This window comes from Dendrobates tinctorius, unplaced genomic scaffold (genome assembly GCF_039654945.1).
Source record: "Dendrobates tinctorius isolate UK_male_01 unplaced genomic scaffold, ASM3965494v1 ptg000380l, whole genome shotgun sequence".
Lineage (NCBI taxonomy): Eukaryota > Metazoa > Chordata > Amphibia > Anura > Dendrobatidae > Dendrobates > Dendrobates tinctorius.
The window spans coordinates 1,571,534-1,596,336 of record NW_027362046.1 but is presented as its reverse complement, the minus strand read 5'-3'; the positions used below and the strand labels follow the sequence as shown (position 1 = coordinate 1,596,336).

The following is a 24,803-nucleotide window of genomic DNA, read 5'->3' as shown; positions in this document are numbered from 1 at the left end:
CCTTCCAGGTGTGATGTCATTTCTGGGGGCGTGTCATACGGAGTGGGCGTGTTCTGACAGCAAAGGCAGGAAGAGAAGACGCCATTGTCTCTGCCCTCTGGTGCCGGAGGAGAAGCCTCCGTTACACATGTGTCTCAGCTGTCTCTCTGGTGCCTGCGTCAGTGAAAGGCAGGAGAGTTTAGTGAGTAACAGGTTGGTGTCTTCTTAGATGTTTGGTTGATGGGGGCTGATACTTGGGGCCTTAGCTGGGAGCTGTTGGGCTCCCGGAGGGAAGTGGGAATTAATGCACGCTCCCAGGGTCTGGCTGGGTACTGGGGGGTTAATGCGCACTTGTGGTGTCTGGCAGTCCCGGGAGAGGGGGGTTGATGATGCACGCTCGGGGTGTCTGGCAGTCCCGGGAGAGGGGGGTTGATGATGCACGCTCGGGGTGTCTGGCAGTCCCGGGAGAGGGGGGTTGATGATGCACGCTCGGGGTGTCTGGCAGTCCCGGGAGAGGGGGGTTGATGATGCACGCTCGGGGTGTCTGGCAGCCCCGGGAGAGGGGGGTTGATGATGCACGCTCGGGGTGTCTGGCAGTCCCGGGAGAGGGGGGTTGATGATGCACGCTCGGGGTGTCTGGCAGTCCCGGGAGAGGGGGGTTGATGATGCACGCTCGGGGTGTCTGGCAGTCCCGGGAGAGGGGGGTTGATGATGCACGCTCGGGGTGTCTGGCAGCCCCGGGAGAGGGGGGTTGATGATGCACGCTCGGGGTGTCTGGCAGCCCCGGGAGAGGGGGGTTGATGATGCACGCACGGGGTGTCTGGCTGTCCCGGGAGAGGGGGGTTGATGATGCACGCTAGGGGTGTCTGGCAGTCCCGGGAGAGGGGGGTTGATGATGCACGCTCGGGGTGTCTGGCAGTCCCGGGAGAGGGGGGTTGATGATGCACGCTCGGGGTGTCTGGCAGTCCCGGGAGAGGGGGGTTGATGATGCACGCTCGGGGTGTCTGGCAGTCCCGGGAGAGGGGGGTTGATGATGCACGCTAGGGGTGTCTGGCAGTCCCGGGAGAGGGGGGTTGATGATGCACGCTCCCAGGGTCTGGCTGGGTACTGGGGGGTTAATGCGCACTTGTGGTGTCTGGCAGTCCCGGGAGAGGGGGGTTGATGATGCACGCTCGGGGTGTCTGGCAGTCCCGGGAGAGGGGGGTTGATGATGCACGCTCGGGGTGTCTGGCAGTCCCGGGAGAGGGGGGTTGATGATGCACGCTCGGGGTGTCTGGCAGTCCCGGGAGAGGGGGGTTGATGATGCACGCACGGGGTGTCTGGCTGTCCCGGGAGAGGGGGGTTGATGATGCACGCTAGGGGTGTCTGGCAGTCCCGGGAGAGGGGGGTTGATGATGCACGCTCGGGGTGTCTGGCAGTCCCGGGAGAGGGGGGTTGATGATGCACGCTCGGGGTGTCTGGCAGTCCCGGGAGAGGGGGGTTGATGATGCACGCTCGGGGTGTCTGGCAGCCCCGGGAGAGGGGGGTTGATGATGCACGCTCGGGGTGTCTGGCAGCCCCGGGAGAGGGGGGTTGATGATGCACGCTCGGGGTGTCTGGCAGTCCCGGGAGAGGGGGGTTGATGATGCACGCTCGGGGTGTCTGGCAGTCCCGGGAGAGGGGGGTTGATGATGCACGCTCGGGGTGTCTGGCAGTCCCGGGAGAGGGGGGTTGATGATGCACGCTCGGGGTGTCTGGCAGCCCCGGGAGAGGGGGGTTGATGATGCACGCTCGGGGTGTCTGGCAGCCCCGGGAGAGGGGGGTTGATGATGCACGCACGGGGTGTCTGGCTGTCCCGGGAGAGGGGGGTTGATGATGCACGCTCGGGGTGTCTGGCAGTCCCGGGAGAGGGGGGTTGATGATGCACGCTCGGGGTGTCTGGCAGTCCCGGGAGAGGGGGGTTGATGATGCACGCTCGGGGTGTCTGGCAGTCCCGGGAGAGGGGGGTTGATGATGCACGCTCGGGGTGTCTGGCAGTCCCGGGAGAGGGGGGTTGATGATGCACGCTAGGGGTGTCTGGCAGTCCCGGGAGAGGGGGGTTGATGATGCACGCTCCCAGGGTCTGGCTGGGTACTGGGGGGTTAATGCGCACTTGTGGTGTCTGGCAGTCCCGGGAGAGGGGGGTTGATGATGCACGCTCGGGGTGTCTGGCAGTCCCGGGAGAGGGGGGTTGATGATGCACGCTCGGGGTGTCTGGCAGTCCCGGGAGAGGGGGGTTGATGATGCACGCTCGGGGTGTCTGGCAGTCCCGGGAGAGGGGGGTTGATGATGCACGCTCGGGGTGTCTGGCAGTCCCGGGAGAGGGGGGTTGATGATGCACGCTCGGGGTGTCTGGCAGTCCCGGGAGAGGGGGGTTGATGATGCACGCTCGGGGTGTCTGGCAGTCCCGGGAGTGGGGGGTTGATGATGCACGCTCGGGGTGTCTGGCAGTCCCGGGAGTGGGGGGTTGATGATGCACGCTCGGGGTGTCTGGCAGTCCCGGGAGAGGGGGGTTGATGATGCACGCTCGGGGTGTCTGGCAGTCCCGGGAGAGGGGGGTTGATGATGCACGCTCGGGGTGTCTGGCAGTCCCGGGAGAGGGGGGTTGATGATGCACGCTCGGGGTGTCTGGCAGTCCCGGGAGAGGGGGGTTGATGATGCACGCTCGGGGTGTCTGGCAGTCCCGGGAGAGGGGGGTTGATGATGCACGCTCGGGGTGTCTGGCAGTCCCGGGAGAGGGGGGTTGATGATGCACGCTCGGGGTGTCTGGCAGTCCCGGGAGAGGGGGGTTGATGATGCACGCTCGGGGTGTCTGGCAGTCCCGGGAGAGGGGGGTTGATGATGCACGCTCGGGGTGTCTGGCAGTCCCGGGAGAGGGGGGTTGATGATGCACGCTCGGGGTGTCTGGCAGTCCCGGGAGAGGGGGGTTGATGATGCACGCTCGGGGTGTCTGGCAGTCCCGGGAGAGGGGGGTTGATGATGCACGCTCGGGGTGTCTGGCAGTCCCGGGAGAGGGGGGTTGATGATGCACGCTCGGGGTGTCTGGCAGTCCCGGGAGAGGGGGGTTGATGATGCACGCTCGGGGTGTCTGGCAGTCCCGGGAGAGGGGGGTTGATGATGCACGCTCGGGGTGTCTGGCAGTCCCGGGAGAGGGGGGTTGATGATGCACGCTCGGGGTGTCTGGCAGTCCCGGGAGAGGGGGGTTGATGATGCACGCTCGGGGTGTCTGGCAGTCCCGGGAGAGGGGGGTTGATGATGCACGCTCGGGGTGTCTGGCAGTCCCGGGAGAGGGGGGTTGATGATGCACGCTCGGGGTGTCTGGCAGTCCCGGGAGAGGGGGGTTGATGATGCACGCTCGGGGTGTCTGGCAGTCCCGGGAGAGGGGGGTTGATGATGCACGCACGGGGTGTCTGGCAGTCCCGGGAGAGGGGGGTTGATGATGCACGCTCGGGGTGTCTGGCAGTCCCGGGAGAGGGGGGTTGATGATGCACGCTCGGGGTGTCTGGCAGTCCCGGGAGAGGGGGGTTGATGATGCACGCTCGGGGTGTCTGGCAGTCCCGGGAGAGGGGGGTTGATGATGCACGCTCGGGGTGTCTGGCAGTCCCGGGAGTGGGGGGTTGATGATGCACGCTCGGGGTGTCTGGCAGTCCCGGGAGAGGGGGGTTGATGATGCACGCTCGGGGTGTCTGGCAGTCCCGGGAGAGGGGGGTTGATGATGCACGCTCGGGGTGTCTGGCAGTCCCGGGAGAGGGGGGTTGATGATGCACGCTCGGGGTGTCTGGCAGTCCCGGGAGAGGGGGGTTGATGATGCACGCTCGGGGTGTCTGCCTGTCCCGGGAGAGGGGGGTTGATGATGCACGCTCGGGGTGTCTGGCTGTCCCGGGAGAGGGGGGTTGATGATGCACGCTCGGGGTGTCTGGCTGTCCCGGGAGAGGGGGGTTGATGATGCACGCTCGGGGTGTCTGGCAGTCCCGGGAGAGGGGGGTTGATGATGCACGCTCGGGGTGTCTGGCAGTCCCGGGAGAGGGGGGTTGATGATGCACGCTCGGGGTGTCTGGCAGTCCCGGGAGAGGTGGGTTGATGATGCACGCTCGGGGTGTCTGGCAGTCCCGGTGTGATATACAATGTCTGCAAAATAGGTTTTTCTGTTGGAACTTTCTAGAAAATCCAGCCCTCTATGATAATGCAGGCTGTCAGCTCATGCAGCACCTTCCCCCCTCCTCTTTTCGCCCATGGCTCACTCACACACTGACCAGTGGCCCCTGCCTGGGCTAGCTCTGAAACCTTAAACCAACTTCCTTTCGAAGAGCAGGGGGAAGGGATCCCTTTGTTCGGAAAAACACAGGCTGTATGCCGGTATATGGGAAACCTAAAAATAAGTCATATTACGAAAACCATACCCAGCAGAGATATAACAATCATATTTTTGTGATCTGCGCGATCCCGGCGTCCTTACGGCGCCTGTGGCATAGTTCTCAGACTTACAGAACCTGAAATATGGGTTCCTTCTAAACGGTGTATCAGAACTACTGCATATTTGGTCTTGAATCATTGTACTCAACAACTCACAACCAATGATGCCCTATATGTGTCTGTGCTGGCTGCCCCCACGGAGTTATGATTAGTATAAGTTTTCTAGTGTAATTCTACATCCAAAAGGGAGAGGTGGGATTAACCCAGCATGCATCTCTCCGTGATGTCACATAGCAAGTCTATAAAGCATTCCCTGGACAAAACCAGAGCAGAACAGCTCAAGTCGTCGTGCTAGAAAGACCCCAGATGAGTGGAGACGTGCAGCTCCGCCTCCACCCCCCTTAGCCGCATGGTCTGCCTAAGGAACAATATGGAACTGTGAGTGTAATCTCTTTGTTTTCTCCACTTTTATTTTATACCTGTACTGTACATATTTTATGTCTCAATTTTATAGCAACTTTTATCTGTAATCACTGTCCTCTTTCGGAAAATAAATGAAATAATTATTTAGACCTGTCTCCATGCTCTAAGAACCGAACTATACGCCTTTGATAGATAATCGCTACTAATTCAAGGGGTTTGCCACGGACCCTCTTAATTTAACACTGTGAATTAAGTAACCGTGACTGGTGGCAGCGCGTTGTGCACGGCTATTGCGGCTTGCTGGCAGTCCAGAAGGGTCTTATATTGCTGAATAAGGGTCTGCGGCCACAGCATTGATAATTCCCTTACTGCAGAAGCCTAATTGCCGGTTCACAACAGGCAGCCCGTCCGGCGACCAATTATCCTAGGTGCAGTTCCCTGACTGACCTGAGGGTAAGGGGGGCGCCGGAGAGCTGCAAGTTCCAAAGTGGAACTGAGAAAGTGGGATATACATAAATCCCTGCAGTACTTGGAAGATTGATAGCAGTGGTGGGGCATCCAAATTAAACTCCCCCTGCGGCAAATTGTAGAGCGAGATTAGCTTGCTGGATATTTTTGGTCACATGGTGCCAGTGGTGGGATAACTAAGATAAGCCCCAACGGTGCCTGTGATAGCCGTGTGCCGGCAGTGTGTCTCGTCCCTCCGTCCGCTGATACACCCGTGTCAGTGGTGGGACTGTGACATAGTGGTGACACAGGGTCCGCTGTCCGTCGCGTTTTGGTGGCAGCGGGACCCCCGTTAGTCGCCTCCGTAAGTGGACGAACGGCTGTGGGCTGTTCGTCACACCCGGGAGAGGGGGGTTAATGATGCACGCTCGGGGTGTCTGGCAGTCCCGGGAGAGGGGGGTTAATGATGCACGCTCAGGGTGTCTGGCAGTCCCGGGAGAGGGGGGTTAATGATGCACGCTCGGGGTGTCTGGCAGTCCCGGGAGAGGGGGGTTAATGATGCACGCTCGGGGTGTCTGGCAGTCCCGGGAGAGGGGGATTAATGATGCACGCTCGGGGTGTCTGGCAGTCCCGGGAGAGGGGGGCTAATGATGCACGCTTGTGGGGTCTGGCAGTCCCGGGAGAGGGGGATTAATGATGCACGCTTGTGGGGTCTGGTTGGGGGTTAATGCACGCTTTAGTTGTACTTCGGGGGGGTACTAATACATGCTTGTGGGGTCTGCTTGGGCTCCCAGGAGGGTTGGGTCCCGGGGGGGGGGGTTAATGCACACTTGCCGTGTTTGGTTGGGTCCTGGGAGGGGGGTTAATGCACGTTTGTGAGGTCGGCTTGGGCTCCCGGGGGATTAATGCACTCTTATGGGTTCTGGTTGGATCCCAGGGGTGGTTAATGTACGCTTGTGGGTTCTGTTTGGGTTTTCTGCAGGATTAATGAATGCTTGTGGGGTCTGGGTGGGCTCCTCACTGTGGGGGGATTAGGGCACGTTTTTGTGGTTTGGTTGGGCTCCAGGGGGGGTTAATGAATGCTTTTGGGGTCTAGTTGGGCCCCGGGGGGGGTTAATGCACGTTTGCGGGGTCTGGGTGGACCCTGCATTATCACACCCCAGAAGCCCACCAGATCCCACAAGCACGGAGGGTTTAATGCACGCTTGTGTGTCTGGTTGGGCTCACGGGGAGGGGGTTAATGCATGGTCTGGTGGGCTCTTTGGGGGTCTAATGCAGGGCCCAACCAGACCTCTCAAGCGTGCATTAATCCTCCCCCGGGGGGGGGGGGTCCGGCGGGGGGTGGACATCCAACGGGGTTTATGATGGGGAAGCTGGACATCCGATGGGACTTATGCTGGGAGGGGGTGGACGTCCGATGGGGGGCCTATGCTTGGGGGCGTGTGGACGTCCGATGGGGGGCCTATGCTTGGGGGCGTGTGGACGTCCGATGGGGGGCCTATGCTTGGGGGCGTGTGGACGTCCGATGGGGGGCCTATGCTTGGGGGCGTGTGGACGTCCGATGGGGGGCCTATGCTTGGGGGCGTGTGGACGTCCGATGGGGGGCCTATGCTTGGGGGCGGGGGGGAAGGGGCATTTGGGCTTTGATGGGTTTATCCTGTGGGGTCCACTGATTAGTGTGAGGTGGAGGTTGACAGGGGGGGGGTTACCCTGTGTGGCCCTCTGGTTGGTGTGCGGGGTGGTGAATGCTTCATTGAGGCACACAAAAAACTATGGTTGTATGCTGCTTATGCTTGGAGGGTACACCACCAACTGGCATGAAGCTAATCCGTTTTCGCTTAGTGTCAGTAGGAGGCAGACATGGGTCCGGACCACCCAGGCTGGTTTCTGCCTTAGGTCTTGATTTTTTTTATTAATGATTTCCCTTTTTCTTTCAGATATGGCTTTTAAGGGTGACAGAGTGGAGTTATCACTCTGATCTCCCACCTAGAATTGTCACTACCATATCATCTGTGGTCTACGAGGCAGGGCCCTAACACATCAAGAGTGTTTGCGGTTTTCCGGCGGACAGTCCTTGCCACTAATCCCCCTACCCTCTCGCCCCCCAGAGCCAGATAGAGTAGGGAGGGAAGACAAATCCGTTACCTGCCAGCCGCCGGAAAGTCTGTGTAAAGGTTAGGATTTGAAATCTTCAGGACAGGTATATCCTACCAGGTAGTGAGGGGGCTCCATTAAAAAAAAATGAAGGGACAAGACAAATATGTCCTAGTTTTCCCCTGAGCAATATGGACATCTCCTGGGGAAACCTTCCTATTCATGCGGCCTCCATGTCTAAGTTTTGCTCCTTTTTTAGAATAGGAGTTGTGGAGTCCCTTTGTTGTACAGTCTCTAGTTCTTTTTCTGATTTTAATTTTTTTATATTTTCTAGCTGTCTGTTTTCTGCGGGCATTCGGATGGATCAGTTGGTGTGTGATTCATTGACATGAAGTTCCTTCCCGTCACTGAGGTGTCAGCAAATGGTCGTTTCCTTCTGTGTATACACTGATGGACTGCTGGTATTAATGCACAGATTGTCCCTGATTCACCTTTTGATTCCCGGATGAATCTACTCATATGAACGTATGCTTTCCTGATATGGTTGCCGGTTCAGGGACATGTCCACGTGTTGTCATGGATCCTTAATTCCTCCTGATATATTCATTTTAATGTGTGTTCCTTAATATTTGTGTATTCTTTATATATGTTACGTATTTTGTCTATCTGTGGGATTTTTTGCCATGGAGATGTGGTAATGTGGCCACGGAATATTTTGTGGTTACGTTGCCATTGTAGATATGTTGATTATGCCATCTTTATATACATTTTTCTAATTGATATGTGGCCATAACTCTTTTCTCATATATTTACGAATGTTTGTGCCCTCCCCTTTTGGATACATTTATGCACATTACTCTGATATTTATACTATAATAGCTTTAGTGCTGCTGGTTGGTTTATTTAGAGCCTTATTATTAAGCATTGGTAGCCCTAACTATATAATTAATGTGCAGCATTGTATTCTTATATACCGGCAGCTGTATCTAGTATCCCATGAAAAATTGGGCATGTCTGCCAGCTTCCAATATGGCGGCGTCTCCCTCAGTGTCACTCTGCGCCTGTGTGAACTCTCACTGTCCTTCCTGTGCTGACGTCATGAGCTATGTGCGTCCAGTCACGCGGGGCCCCGCGTGTTCTTGGCGCCATACCTCATTGATTTCATGCCGGGTGGATGTGGGCGTCCTTCAGACATTGGCTTGGCATCTTCTATTTTCATTTTTGCATTTCACACGTGGTTGTGAATGCGTTACTATAGGAACGCATGACCACTTCCGGTTCTGACGTTAATCCCATTTCCGGTTTATGCCCGCTACTTAAACAGCGCTGTTCATACTATTTTTAGCACCCCCTGACGAAGGTGTTCCGAAACGTGCGTTGGGGCGGACACTGGGACCCCTGTTCTTCCATCTGCCAGCTGCTACTTTGTTTAGGTAAATTATTATGCCCATGTGTAATTATATCTTTAATTGTTGCCTGGTTCACTATCATCTAGCTTGCTATATATTACTACTATGTTATCATAGGCGCTATTTAGTGCAGCACTGACAATTATTTATGATAGTTGGCAATATATACCATTGCCTATGTAAACATATATGTCATTTAGTATAGCATTGGCAACCATCTATGATAGTGAGCAAGATTTACCATTGACTATGTAACTATATGTACTATTCAGTGCAGCATTGGCCACATGGGTCCTTGTGTCCCTATTTCGTTGTTTTTATTATCTTTTCTTGGCTGTATAGCATGTCATGCTTGTACCTTGCCTTAATCACAATAAAGCAATTTTACACATGACCTTTAGTTGTAATTGTTGGATTCGTCCTCCCGTTTGGCCTCCATGTTTGACAGAGGCTCCTGTGACCTTACTGTACTCTTAAAAAAAAAAAAATCCAGGCTCTCATCTAGCCTCTGATGGCAGGGCCACACCGCCAGCACCCTGAACAATCATGCTCGCCAACTTTCTAGTGCTTCCTGCCCTCTACCTATTAGAGTAAGAGTACTTTTCTTCTGCAACAGAAGACTAAACTCCTGCTTCCCAAGAGGTGCACAGTCCAATTATGGTTGTTTCGGAAATGTTCAGTCCAAAAAAGCAACCAACAGGACAACTCTCCTACCCGCCAGGAAAAGACCCCTTCCTTCAGGCCCAACCCCCTCCTGGCATCCACAAACCCATCAGGGCTGGTCTACTACGCCTGGATCTAGCAGACTCCCTTTGGCATGACGGGGCGTTCCCACCTTGGATGTCTCTCGGGGTTGGCTGCCGTCTCCTTCACTATTCAAGGCTGGTATTATGATATCTGGTCCTAGACACCGGAAGCAGGCCCCGGGGGGCCGAGCCACAGACCCTCCCATCAGTCCTGCCCGCATGAACCAACAGCATATTACTGTTGTACAATACATAAATGCATTGCATGAAACAAGCAAAAGTTTTCAATGCAAAAAATGCACTTTTATAAAATTAAAGGTTTCTATATATGTAAGAATGTTATTTAGCCAGTATTTCTGTAAAAGTCTGAGATTTCTGTGGGAAATCTTAATTTGTTCCTCTTAAACTGGTTCTGAATGTAAATAAAACATTGCTCTGATTTAAGTCTCCGTGTTGTAATTTAGCATTTTATTTCATGCATGGACAAGCCCATGATGCATCTGTGTAACACATGGAAGGTGCTGTAATAGCTGGGTTAGGCTAGTTTCACACTAGCGTATCTACACGCAGCGCACGGCGCCCCCTCCGGTCATCTCCTACTATCGCACATCGCTGCATGCGATCTGCACACCCTATCTTTAGCATAGGGTGCGCAGACCGTGCGCTAGTAGGATTTTGCGTGCGCTGCGCTCTTGACGGTGCGCCGAGCGCACTAAAATGTAACATGGTGCGTTCGGTGCACCGTCAAAAGGGCGCAGCGCACGCAAAATCCTACTAGCGCACGGTCTGCACACCCTATGCTAAAGGTAGGGTGCGCAGATCGCATGCAGCGATGTGTGATAGGAGGAGATCACCGGAGGGGGCGGGGCTTAGCGGCGCTGCGTGTAGATACACTAGTGTGAAACTAGCCTTAGACAGGTAAACCACTTTTGAGACAGTAAAGTTCACTTGTACAAGCTGCATAGATGTAAGCCTGCCTAAAGGGAACATGTCACCTGGATTCCCCATAAAAAAACGATACAAACTGGTGCATGGAGCGTGTAAGCGCACGTTCACACTGGCCACTGAACAGAAAAAAAACACAAACATGATTGAATACCCTGCAGTAAATGGCATAGTGCGTGAAAATAATATAGGGGATTTAGTTAACACGTTCTTTATTAAAAAAGCCAAAGCCATCCCACCACTTCACGGTGACGTAATTGGGACAGTCCTAACTAATATTAAAAACCTTACCGCTTTGTCCTGTGACGTGCTTGTGGATAAGGACTGAGAAGGATTAGGCCCAAATAGTGGACACAGGAATGGGAAACCACATCGATATATAAAGGTTTTTAATATTAGTTATCACTGTCCCAATTAGGGTCACTGTGAAGTGGTAGATGGCTTATGGCTTCTGCAATTTTTTTTTTTTAAATCGAGCGTGTTACCCAAGTACCTTATATTTTCATGCATTATTGCTGTTTACTACAGGAGATTCAATCATTGTTTATGTCCCCTCCATATAAAGTACTACCACTACTTGTATGTCGCCATATACATCATTCTAGAATGCTGTATATATAGTACGACCACTACCTGTATACCCTCTATATACAGCATTTTATAAAGCACGTCCACTATCTGAATGCCCATATATATATATATATATATATATAACATTCTAGAATACCAATCTGCATAACTTTTTTTATTAGATTTGCCCTTGGGGCAGCCCCATCCAATGAGCTTCGCTAGTCTTAATCTGGTGCCTCCTCCTATCTTTCTTTGAGTCGACGACGCGTCCTAAGTCCATCCACACACAGTGTCTTCCATCGCGCTCCGGTGCAGACTTCTCTCTGCGCTTTGCAGTACTTTGCTTTGTGATTGGCAGGGCAGAGACGTGTTCCTGCACAGAAGTGTCATGGGGAGGTTGTGTGGATGATGTAGGATGCATCATCCACGGGAAGGAGGACTGTGCTGGAAGAACAGCAGTGACAAACATAATACCAGACCGCCCTGTAGGTGAGTATAAGATGTTCACATTTGCCTCAGGCCACACGTGAGGACGTTTCGAGGCCGTGCCTCAGACCACACGTGAGGACGTTTCGAGGCCGTGCCTCAGGCCACACGTGAGGACGTTTCGAGGCCGTGCCTCAGGCCACACGTGAGGACGTTTCGAGGCCGTGCCTCAGGCCACACGTGAGGACGTTTCGAGGCCGTGCCTCAGGCCACACGTGAGGACGTTTCGAGGCCGTGCCTCAGACCACACGTGAGGACGTTTCGAGGCCGTGCCTCAGGCCACACGTGAGGACGTTTCGAGGCCGTGCCTCAGGCCACACGTGAGGACGTTTCGAGGCCGTGCCTCAGGCCACACGTGAGGACGTTTCGAGGCCGTGCCTCAGGCCACACGTGAGGACGTTTCGAGGCCGTGCCTCAGGCCACACGTGAGGACGTTTCGAGGCCGTGCCTCAGGCCACACGTGAGGACGTTTCGAGGCCGTGCCTCAGGCCACACGTGAGGACGTTTCGAGGCCGTGCCTCAGGCCACACGTGAGGACGTTTCGAGGCCGTGCCTCAGGCCACACGTGAGGACGTTTCGATTTTGGAAACAACATTTTTTTTGTTAGGAAGTTATAAGGGTTAAAAGTTGACCAGCGATTTCTCATTTTTACGACACCATTTTATTTTTAGGGACCACCTCACATTTGAAGTCACTTTGAAGGGTCTATATGATAGAAAATACCCAAAAGTGACACCATTCTAAAAACTGCAACCCTCAAGGTGCTCAAAACCACATTCAGGAAGATTATTAACCCTTCAGGTGCTTCACAGGAACTAAAGCAATGTGGAAGGAAAAAATGGACATTTTAATTTTTCCAACAAAAATTTTCTTTTAGCATCAATTTTTTTTTTTATTTTCACATGGGCAACAGGATAAAATGGATCCTAAAATTTGTTGGGCAATTTCTCCTGAGTACATGGATACCTGTTTGGGTGCACAGCAAGGCTCAAAAGGGAAGGAGCGCCATTTGCCTTTTTGAATGGAAAATATGCTGGAATATTCAGCGGTTGCCATGTAGCGTTTGGAGAGCCCCCACAAGTGAAGGGGTTAAGTCACTACTTGTAGGGGGTCATTATTGTATATACAGAAGATGTGGTGGGTACATACTTAATATAAAGATCTGTGTGGCCCGGTAGTGTACAGTGTTGTGAAATACTTTGTGCCCACCCCTCCTGATTTTTTTACTCTTGCATGTTTGTCATACTTAAATGTTTCAGAGTAACAAACAAATTAAAATATTTGACAGCACAAGTAAACACAAAATTCAATTTGTAAATGAAGGTCTTTATTATTAATGGGGAAGAAAATACAGGGCCCTGTGTGAAAGTTATTGCCCCTTACTTTTTTTTTTTAATGGTGGTTTGTCACATCTTTGAAAAGCAAATTTCAGTTTCCCTAGTCCTACCCAGGCCTGATTACTGCCACACCTATCCTCAATCTAAAAAATCACTAAAATAGGACCTGCCTGACAAAGTGAAGTAGACAAAAAGATCCTCAAAAAGTAGACATCATGCTGCGATCCGAAGAAATGCATGAACAAATGAGATGGAAAGTAATTCAGATCTATCAGTCTGGAAAAGGTAATAAAGCCATTTCTAAAGCTTTGCTATTCCAGCGAACCACCGTGAGACCCTTCCTAAGGCTACTTTCACACATCAGGTTTTCGGCGTCAGGCGCGATCCGGCGTCGTGCCGGAATGCCGGATCCGGCAAATGTTTTGTAAAACCTGATGTGCCGGATCCGGTTTTCTGCCGGATCCGTCTTGTTCTTGACAGACAAAACCGGATCCGTCTCATCCGGTTCATCCGTTTTTCTATCCGTTTTTCGACGGATTACGCCGGATCTGGTTTTCAAAATTGACCCTTGTGGCCTTCCGAACGGGATTGGCTACTGGAAAACTAGATATAGCATGTTCCTACAGCCCTTCTTTGACAGGTTGTAGAGGAGAAAGTGCAGGTTGGAGAGAAGAGCAAGTTACTGGCGAAGATGGATGTTGTCATTGGAAATATTACCACTAGAAGTTCTGTGACGGTTTCAGTAATGAGGGACAATTTTCCACTATACTTTGTCACCTCAAGGCAGAGTACACTGGCAGGATGACAGAGTGTGAAAGATTTGTGCCCTAAACTTGTGTACCTTCTGGACCAACAGTATATACCTTTGCCAACCAAAGTTGGCTATCTTGTCATGGTCTTACTATTTTTAGCTTTAGGCCACAGGTGTGTACCTGGTTGTGTTTTATGCAAAGTATTTCACCTTTTAACAAAAGTTGTGTACATTGTTAGGAAATCACCAACAATAAACACAACTTTTTAGGTGAAATACTTTGCTTCAAACACAACCAGGAACACAACTGTGGCAAAAAGCTAAAATTTACCCACAGTTATATACCTGGTTTTGAATACCTTTTTACCTTTTAAATACCCTGTATTTAACCTTTTTTTTAAACATATTTCGCCGCAGAAAGAAATGACAGACAACCAGTGTAAACGATAATTTAACTTTTATTTAAAATATTTTTTTTTTGTGTAAACTGTTTTTAAAGTTAAAAAAACTTTTTTAATAAAGGTTTGAAACCAACCAAATGGGCATTTTTATTACAAAAAAAAATTATAACTCGGTGTAGTGTGGGGTGGAAATACTGCTGGAGGGGCTGCGGGACACTTCGACAATGGGAGTGTGGAGAGAGGACTGGGATCGTGGTGGGGAAGGAACAGTTAGAGGTGATGGTGTGGAAAAAGCTCCAGAATGGGTGGACATGTGGGAGGCAGAAGAGGTGGTGGGCGGTGGAGTGGAGGGTTGGGCAGGGACTGTAGGAGCAGATGATGTTGATGGAAAGTTGTATGGGGAAGGAGTTTGGTACGGGGAAGGAGTTTGGTACGGGGAAGGAGTTTGGTACGGGACAGGTTGCTGGAAGTGGGGATATGTCTGGTACTGGGAAGGTTGCTGGTACTGGTGAGGTTGCTGGTATGTAATAGGAGGGGGAGGATGTAATAGGAGGGGGAGGATGGAAAGTGGCTGGAGGGGGTTCAGGTGGAGGAACTACAGTGGTGGGAGGTGGAGGTTGGGAGGTAACCTGCTGTAGAGCACCGTGGCACGAATGCATTACATGCATCTGCTGGGTAGGAGATAGTGTTGCCATGCGCTCCACAACAGACCTGAAAAAGGTGTGGTTTGGCGAAGATCTTGCTTCTGAATGCATGGTTTGCAGAAGTGTCTTCACCTCCAGAATGCTGGGGTTGATCTGCTGAAAGCCTGTGGAGATTTGCTCTGACAAGACTTTTAGACAGTTCTGGAAAGATGCATTCAGATGCAAGAACTCTGGCGCATAACTCTTTTCCTGACCCCTCTGCCGCTGCCGCCCAGTACCCGCAGGTGTACTAGAGGTGGCAGGGGCAGAAGGGTGGGGTAAAGGGAAAGCGATCTCCTCACCAGCAGCTTCATGTAATGTAGGCGGCCACGATGCTCCTGTGCTGGTGGATGGGACAGATGGGTCGAATGTGTGGGAAGGCTGGGAAGGTGCAGATGTACCGGGGCGGTCGAAGTGTCCCTCGGTGCCGGTCTCCTCAGGGATCGCCTCAGAAGGGTCCAATCGTGCAGGCTCCCGAGTGCTGCTCACCGTGCTGTGGAATAAAGAGGAAAAAAAACAATTAAAATACTGACATGGTATGGCCCTGGCTGAAAAAAAAAAGTTACATCTAACATTTTTTTTCACATGTGGTGTGTAATATTTACCTTCTAGTGACCATTGTATCCCGGAGGAACGACAGGGCTTGTGCGTACTTGTACTTGCTCCTGCGTCCTCCAGATCCACTCGGGGCCCGCATCTCTTTATTGAACTCCTTCTTGAAACGATCCCTCACAGACCGCCACCGATTCACAATTCTGTTCCCTGAAACGAGAAAGGACAAAGTGGTTAGTATACAACATCAGTGTTTCACAAACTCCAGTCCTCATGGTCCCCAGGGGTCATGTTTTCAGGATTTCCATAGTAAATAGAAATCCTGAACACATGATCCGTGGGGACCACGAGGACTGGAGTTCGGGAAACACTGGTTTACATCAAGCAACCGGTACTGTATATACTTACGCTCTTTAATCTGGGCCCGAACATCGAGGTCCTCCCAGCGGCCCACAAGGAGCGAACAGATTTCCTCCCAGAGTCGTCGGGTAACGATAAGGTTAGCGTGGCGGCGGTCAGCCATATTCCAGAGCGGCTCCCTTTCTCTGACGAGATCGATGAGGCGGTCCACATCAATCCCTCCATCCTCACCGTCAGAGTCGGGAGCACGCTGTGAAGGCTGTTAAAGAAAAAGACAAAAATAACATAATTAGCCTCCACAAAAGAAATGAAATAAAAAGTGCAAAAAAACAAAGCAAAAATATTTATACTTACACGCTGGTGACCGCCGCGTTGCTGTCGCCGACGACCCTGGGAGGCACTGCGAGGACCTCTTGGCCGAGCACCAGATTGGGAAGACTAGAGAAGAAAACAAAAAATGTTATGTCTTTGGATGTAGGCATTTGTTTGCTGTGTGTGGTCTGCAGAACATTGTTTTCTATGTGTTGTGTGTAGTGTGATGTTGTGTTTCTGCGTTTGATGCAAAAAACTTACCAATTGTGAGCCCACTCCAAGTGTCTGTCCACCCCTTCCTTCTTCTTCTGGGAGCTCCTCTTCATCTTGTGATTCCTGTTTTGAAATAAAAGGCAATGAATAGACATATATTACAGAGATGATGGATTTTGGAAATAAAAACTTACCGTCAAACGCTGACGATGCGAGGGAGGGCTCCCAGAAGATGATGTGCTGTCTTCCTGGTGGCCACACTCCATGCCTGTGGGTAGTGTTCCAGCTGCTGCCATTGCTGCTGCTGCTGCATCTATTGGGCGGCTGTTGAATAAAGAGAAACAAAGGGCCAATGAATATCTTGATATTCAATAGCCCTAGTTTGGAGGAATGGGGGATTTGATAATTACCGTCTCTCATCTGCTGCTGGCCTCCCCTCCTCTGCATGTTCCATTTGCTGCTCCATTTGGGGTGGTGGTGGTGCTGATGGTGCTGCAGTGGTCTCCTGCCTTCTCCTGCTGCGCTTGGTTGCTTTCTTGGGTGGCATGTTGGGTGTGGCTGTGGGTCCCACTGTCTTGCTTTTATATATGTCTTGTGGGCAGAGCTACTGAGCATGCTCAGACCAAAAAAAACGGATCTGGCTTTTGCCGGATCAGGCGCATTGCGGCGCTCATAGGCTTTCATTGTGTGAAAAAGCCGGACGCGCCGGATCCGGCGTGTCCGGCTTTTTCGCCGGAGACAAAAAACGTTACAGTAGCCGGTTTTTCCAGACGCCGGATCGCGACACATTGCCGGATCCGGCGAAAACCGGATGAAACGCATGGCCATCCGGCGCAAATGCAAGTCAATGGGGGGGAAGCCGGATCCGGCATTGCATTTCGCCGGATCCGGTTTCTGTCAAAAGCGCCGGATCGCGCCTGACGGCGAAAACCTGATGTGTGAAAGAGGCCTAAGAGTGGTCTGGTCAAAAAAAAGTACTGGGGGGGATGAAAAGGTTATTGAAATTGGCATTTTTTAAGTTTATTTTATATGAAAATATTTTCTTCAAAGGTACAATATAGGAACATAGAGATACATAGTACATAGCAATGCATCTCTGTACTTATATCTTCTGCTTCTGAACTCACAACCTGCAGTACAGCTCACTATTAACAAATGTTGCAATATTTTTTCAGTGTGGGCGGGAGATCACTGATAGAGCTGTTACCTGTGGGCGTTATTTTTCATGATTTTAATGTTTTGAATAAAGTTTTTAGTTTATTTCTATTTTTTAATGGTGATGCAGAGTTATTTTTCTCTCTTTGTATATACTCCTTTCCGATGTCATCACTGATACAATTGTGCTCAAAAGTTTACATACCGCCGTAGAACTTTTGCTTTCTTGGCCTTTTTTCAGAGAATATGAATGATAACATCAAAACTTTTTGGTGGTCAGAGTGGTCAGCTTTACCATCTGAGAAAATAAAGAACCTTATCCATAAGTACCACAAATGACTTCAAGCAGTCAATTGATATTAGAGGGGGCTATACATGGTATTAAAAAAAATGTGGAATGTAAACTATGATCAGGGTGATTTGGATGTTTTGGGTTGTCATTATAATTAAAAAAGAGAAAACACAGTAGTATGACAATAATTGGCTTCACCCAAACACTAACCATGAGCGGAGAAAAAGTTTTGATGTTATCATTCATATTCTCTGAAAAAAGGCCAAGAAAGCAATAATTCTGCCGGGGTAAGTAAACTTTTGAGCACAACTGTATACCTGACAGGCCCATACATTCTGATATCATCACTAATATATCCCCGACAGGAGCCAATACAGTCTGTATCTACAATAATATATAACTGACAGGAGCCCGTACAATCTGTATCTACAATAATATATACCTGACAGGAGGCCGTACAGTCTGTATCTACAATAATATATACCTGACAGGAGCCGTACAGTCTATATCTACAATAATATATACCTAACAGGAGCCCGTACAGTCTGTATCCACAATAATATATACCTGACAGGAGCCCATACAGTCTATATCTACAATAATATATACCTGACAGGAGCCCGTACAGTCTGTATATACAGTAATATATACCTGACAGGAGCCTGTACAGTCTATATCTACAATAATATATACCTGACAGGAGCCCATACAGTCTGTATCTACAATAATATATACCTGACAGGAGCCCATACAGTCTGTATCTACAATAATATATACCTGCCAGGAGCACGTACAGTCTATATCAAGATTCAAAAGATTCAAGATTCAAAGAAGCTTTATTGGCAGGACTAAATACACATTAGTTTTGCCAAAGCAGGTGTACAGAAGGGAATAGAGATAGGGACTGTAGGGATGTTGGGAAGGGGCTGTAGGAAAGGTGGATGGGGCAGATCCAGGTTGGGGCTATAGAAGTCCATGGCATAGGGAAGGTGGATGGCGGCATGGGGGCAGATCCAGGATGAGGCTATAGAAGTCCATGGCATAGGGAAGGTGGATGGGGGATTGGGGCATATCCAGGGTGGGTGCCATAGAAGTCCATGGCATATCAGAGTTCTCTTTCTCGCAGTCTATGGCATTCGTTCACATATTGCGCTGCTATCTCCACTGCTCTCTCTTCTTCCCCCAGCAGGATGTATGTTTTCTCTTCCTCCTTCATGGTGGTGAAATCCGGGAAGAGATGTGAGAGTCTCCTGAAGTGAGTGTCCCTCACTGCTGAGTACTTGGAGCAGTGTAGCAGGAAGTGGGTCTCATCCTCCAGGGCCTCCTGGTCACAGTGTTGGCACAGTCTTTCCTCCCTGGGCTTGTAGCTCTGCCTGTGTCGGCCGGATTCGATGGCCAGACTGTGGGCACTGAGTCTATACCGGCTCAGGATCTTGCGGTCTTTGGGGACCTGGAGTTTCTCCAGGTATGGAGCCAGTCTGTAGTCTCTCTGTAGACTCTGGTATATGGTCAGTTTCTGTGAGCTGATGATGTCGTTCTTCCAGTCACTTACATACCTCTCCTGGCCTTCGTCTACCATCTTCCTGATTCCGGCTTTTGTCAGGTTGTTGTGATTGGTTTTCTGGTCAGGTTGGGTTTGGGTGAGCTGTTCCGAGGGTCCTGGTTTTTCTGTTTCCCCTACATGTGTCAGGGCTTTATGGTGATGGGAGCTTGGATTGCTCCTACGTAGGTGAGCCCGGAATGACAGTGCCCTCTTTAGAACCGTTAGGTGTAGAGGGAATCTGCCCAGCTCGGCCCGGCAAGCACTGTTGGAGGTGCTCCGATGGACTTGGAGAAGGTGCTTGCAGAATTCCAGGTGGAATATTTCTGTTGGGCTTGAATCCCACCTTGACCAGTCTGGGTAGGTGTGAGGACCCCAGACTTCGCTGCCATACAGGAGGATTGGGGCGATGATAGAATCGAAGATTTTTAACCAGACCCTCACTGGTGGCTTTAGATGGTAGAGTTTCCTTCGGATGGCATAGAAGGTTTTGCATGCCTTGTCTTTCAGGGTCTCTATGGCTTGTTTGAAGCTCCCTGATCGGTGAATCTCTAGGCCCAGATAGGTATATTTGTCCGTTCCTGTAAGGGCGCAGTTGTTGAGGATAAATGAAGGGTGCTGGTCTGATTTTCTCTTTCTCTTCTGGAACACCATGATGTTGGTTTTCTTTAGGTTGACCGGTAGAGCCCAGGTGGAGCTGAATTTCTCTAAGATTTTCAGGTTGTCTTGGAGGCCTTTCTCGGTTGGTGACAGAAGCAGCAAGTCATCTGCATACAGCAGGAATTTCACCTGCACGTCGTGGAGGGTGAGACCTGGTGCTGTGGAAGATTCCAGAGCGGTAGCCAGCTCATTGATGTAAATGTTGAAGAGCGTTGGGCTTAGGCTGCAGCCTTGTCTGACTCCCCGGCTCTGCTGGAAATAAGCCGTTCTTCTGCCGTTCACACTCACACTGCAGAGGTTCTCGGTGTAGGAGCTTTTGATAACATCATAGGTCTTTCCTCCTATTCCGCTCTCCAGCAGTTTCAGGAATAAGCCTGGGTGCCACACCGAATCAAAGGCCTTTTTAAAGTCCACGAAACAGGCGTATATCTTCCCGTTCTTTGTATTGTGGACGTGGCTCTGAATGAGGCTGTGCAGGGTGTAGATGTGGTCAGTAGTGCGGTGGTTTGGCATGAACCCTGCTTGGCTCTTGCTGAGGACGTTGTGCTCGGTGAGGAAACTGAGGATCCTCTTGTTCAGGATGCTGTTGAACAGTTTTCCCAGGTTGCTGCTGACACATATTCCTCTGTAGTTGGCTGGGTCATACCTGTCCCCATTCTTGTGGATGGGTGTGATGAGGCCTTGATTCCAGGTAGGAGGGAAGTAGCCGGCACTTAGCACAATATTGAAGAGTTTAACCATTGCGGCCTGTATTTCTGGTGGGCTGTACTTCAGCATTTCTGGTAGGATTCCATCCAGGCCACCGGCTTTTCTACATCTTATGGAAGAGATTCTCTCTGCTACTTCCTGTAATGTAATAGGTGCATCCACGGGGTTTTGGAAATTTTTTACTTTTTCCTCCATTGCTTTTAGTTTTGCCATTATGTTTTCCTGTTCTTGGCTTAGTTCTTCCTTTGGAATGTCTTTATAGAGGTCTCTGAAGTACTGGAGCCAGATGTTGCCATTTTGGATATGGATGTTGTTTTTCTTGTCTTTTGTGCCCATGTGGTTCCATAGTTCCCAGAAGGAGTTGTCTTGGAGGGCGTCTTGGAGTTGGTTAAGTTTGGTGGAGATGTAACTCTGCTTCTTCCTCCTGAGGATGGTTTTGTACTGCCTTTGTATGGTTTCATAGGCTTCCCTCAGACCCGGGTGGTTGGGGTCTCTGTGTTTCTTGTTTGAGGCTGTTCTCAGGGTCTTCCGTACGGCTTTACATTCTCTGTCAAACCATCCATTGATCTGTTTTTCTTTTGGTCTCTTGTAGTTGACTTTTTTAAGGTCGGACAGTCTGGCCATTGCATAGAATATATTGTTGAGGTCTTTTGCAGCTTGACTCACTCCCTTTGGGTTAGGCTGGTACTCGTAGTTGTAGAAGTGGTGGAGCATCCGCTGTATTTCAGGTCTGCTGGGAACCTCTTTATACTTTAATGCCGACGTTTTGTGCCATTTATAGGATGGAGGCCGGGTGAAGAGGCCGCTCTGCTGTGGCTTTTGAGTGGATGGTTTCTCTGTAGATTTCAGGTACAGAAGAAGTTGGTTGTGGTCTGACAGGTGCGTTTGTGGGGAGACTATGAAGGCGCTGATATTTGCCAGGTTCATATCTGTAATGGCATAATCTACTACACTCCTCCCTACATGGGAGTTTAGTGTGCACCTCCCTAAGGAGTCTCCTTTGGTTCGTCCGTTAAGAATATGAAGTCCTAAACTTCTGCATACGTTCAGGAGCTTTTTACCACTTTTGTTGACTGTACTGTCATAGCTGTTTCTCTCTGTGACTACTGAGTCTTGGCCGTTATTCTCTGCTCCAAATATGTAGATGTTCCCATCCGTGGTCAGGAAGTCGTTTTCTCTCCCTGTTCTTGCATTGAGGTCTCCAAAGATGAGAACTTTGCCCAGGCCCTGATAGTGGGCGGCTTCTCTTTGTAAGATCTCGAAGCAGTCTGGATTGAAGTAGGGTGACTCTGGCGGTGGTATATAGGTGGCGCAGAGATAGACATCAGACTGAGAGGTGAGGATGGAGCTGCTGATCCTGATCCATATGTGGCTGCCTCCTCTCTTCACCGGTTTGATGTACTGGTGGAGCTCCTCTTTATGCCAGATCAGTATTCCTCCTGAGCTCCGACCCTGTTTGATGTTTTTATTTTTCAGGGCAGGGACAGAGATTTCCCTGTATCCGATGGGCACCAGAGATTCGTCTTCGGCTCTGGTCCATGTTTCCAGGAGGATCTGAATGTCTATATTTCTCAGTCTTTGTATAAAGTCAGGGTCATTTGTTTTACATCCAAAGGCCGAGGTGTTGAGACCCTGAATATTCCAGCTGCTGATTGTAAGTGAGGTCATTTTTTTTTTTCTATATATCTTGGGTGTATATACCTTGTAATGAGTATGGCTGTGTAGGACACACCGGATCTCTGACTGGTTTATTAATGGTGTTGTTTCCGTCCAGTCACATTAGTTTCCTGCACACTGTGTTGAGTAGAGTCTATCTCCTCCATATCTCTGCTCTGTATATCTCTGCTCTGTATGCCTCTGTTTTGCATGTCTCTGTGTGAGGTCGGTGAACTCCTCCATGGTGGTCTCCTCCTCTGATGGTCCAATTTTGGGTGAGGGTGTATGTTTTCAGCTTCCTTTGATATAATTGTTGTTTCTTTCCTTCTTATTGTCGGGGGTCTTTTCATGGGATTCTGGTTGGTGTTGGCTCCAGGCCTAGGGTGGTCTCTGTTTAGTACAATGTCCTTCAGCTCTTTGGCCAGAAGGCTGACCCCTGATTTGTTCAGGTGCTTACTGTCATAGAGGTGATGGTGATTTATGGAGGGGTGTTGGGCCAGAATCACTCCTGGCACAGATTTCATTCTTTCTGTTAGGTCCATATTGATGTTCTGGATGGTGTGGTTGGATATGTCCTTTCTTGGGAGCAGAGATGACAGGATGATTTTGCTGTCTGGGAATCTTAGTTGTGCCGTCTTTGCTAGTTGGGCCAGTTCTCCTGAGATCTGCTGGTGCTGGTCTGGCAGATTGTTTGTGCCGGTGTGTATAATGATATGGTTTGGGTTGGAAAACCGTGGATTATTGATGACCGCTGTCACCTGCTCAATAGTTGCACAGCGGATTTTTTTTACCCTTTTTCCTGGGAATAGCCGCCTTGTATTCAGGTATTTCCCATTTGAGTCCATTATGAGGACGGTGTCAGGACTTTGTGATGTTGTTGGTGGGGGATGTGGCTGCTGATGGGGGTCTGTGCTGGAGATTATGCTGGTAGCAGGTTCTCTTCTCTCCTCTATGGGTCTTGTTTCTGGCTCACTTTGATTAGACTCTGGTTCCTCCATATTGGGGTTGTTTGGCCTCTCAGCCTCCTGGCCAGTGGAGGTCATGTCCTCTCCACTCCTCGTTTCCATGGCCCCCTCCTGGCTCAGATGTCCAGGTGTTGGTGCTTTCAGCTTTTCTATCTCCTGTCTCAGCATGGCATTTTCTTCCTGCAGTTCACACATTGCGGCTCGTATTTGCTGTAGGGATGACCTGTATTCACATTTCAGTTTGCTTATCTCAGTAACTATGTGGTCATTCGCATTTCTGTCACCAGTGTTTCTCAGATGTTCTTCCTTAAATTGTACAAATTCTCTTTCTAATTGAGATAAACAGTCTCTGAGGGTCTGGGGTGAGGGGTGTGAAGCATTGGGGGCAGTGGTGTCTCTGGAGGTCTCTGTAGGCCTGTGGACATCAGAGGTGGCTGTAATGGTGTGGATATCAGAGGTGGCTGGGGTTTGTTGTTCTTTGTGGGATTGGGCCTGGAGTTTAATATGAGGGAACCTGTCTTCAAATTGCCCCAGATTGTCCTCAGTCCCTTGCACCAGGACGGTGCCACTGTTGTACAGAGTGATGGTGAGTGAGCTGCATTCGTCGTCTTCATGGTTTCTGACTCTGATCTGCCGGCTATTATTGGCATCAGACTTGGTTGTGTGTTGATATTGCTTGCACAGGGCGGTGTGCCAGGCTCGGAGATGCTCTGTGAAGAATAACACATTGGTTTTCCTTTTCTCTTCCTCACTAGATGTGAAGTCTGCATACAGGGTCTCTGGGTTTTCTCTAATTGTGGCAGTTTTTATGGCTTTCTTTGCATGACTGTTCTTCTGCCCTTCAGAGTGTGTTATCTCCACGATCTTGGACCCCCTGCTGCCTTGTGTCTCCGGCTCTCTATCAACATTTACTTTGTTCAGTTTCCCTTGTTCCAAATTAACATTTTCCATTTTTATAATTCTAATTCTAATTCTTATTTCTGATAGTTTTAAGTTCTAGCAAGATTCTGAGTGTGGTGAGGCTGAGGATGGTCCTACCTGCGGGTGCTGTCCTCTGGATGTCAGACCTGGTGCTGCCTGGTGGTTGCTGTATGTCCTCCAGGGGATTCTTGTTTTGTCCTTTGGAACTTATTTTTTCCTCCTTTTTCATAAAATCTTTAGTCCGGCTCCGTCCTGCTCACTTCTGTATTCCACAGGGATGAATTTTTCCAGGTTGTGTCCTAAAGTTTCCTCATTACAAGGTATAAAGTGATGAAAATTCAGGAGCTCATGTTCAGTGCTGCTTACTCCTGGAATGGTGGGCGGGGTATCCTCATATCTACAATAATATATACCTGACAGGAGCCCGTACAGTCTATCTACAATAATATATACCTGACAGGAGCCTGTACAGTCTATATCTACAATAATATATACCTGACAGGAGCCCGTACAGTCTATATCTACAATAATATATACCTGACAGGAGCCCTTACAGTCTGTATCTACAATAATATATACCTGACAGGAGCCCATACAGTCTATATCTACAATAATATATACCTGACAGGAGCCCTTACAGTAAGTATCTATAATAATATATACCTGACAGGAGCCCGTACAGTCTATATCTACAACAATATATACCTGACAGGAGCCCGTACAGTCTATATCTACAATAATATATACCTGACAGGAGCCCGTACAGT

General features: G+C 50.1%; 1 long non-coding RNA gene across 1 annotated transcript; it reads left to right on the top strand.

Annotated features, from left to right (window-relative positions):
* Nucleotides 1-34: 34 nt before the first annotated feature.
* On the top strand, nucleotides 35-9,177 carry LOC141075922 (uncharacterized). The gene is made up of 2 exons (XR_012227359.1): nucleotides 35-192; nucleotides 7,709-9,177. It is a non-coding gene; the product is annotated as an uncharacterized lncRNA (long non-coding RNA).
* Nucleotides 9,178-24,803: the final 15,626 nt, after the last annotated feature.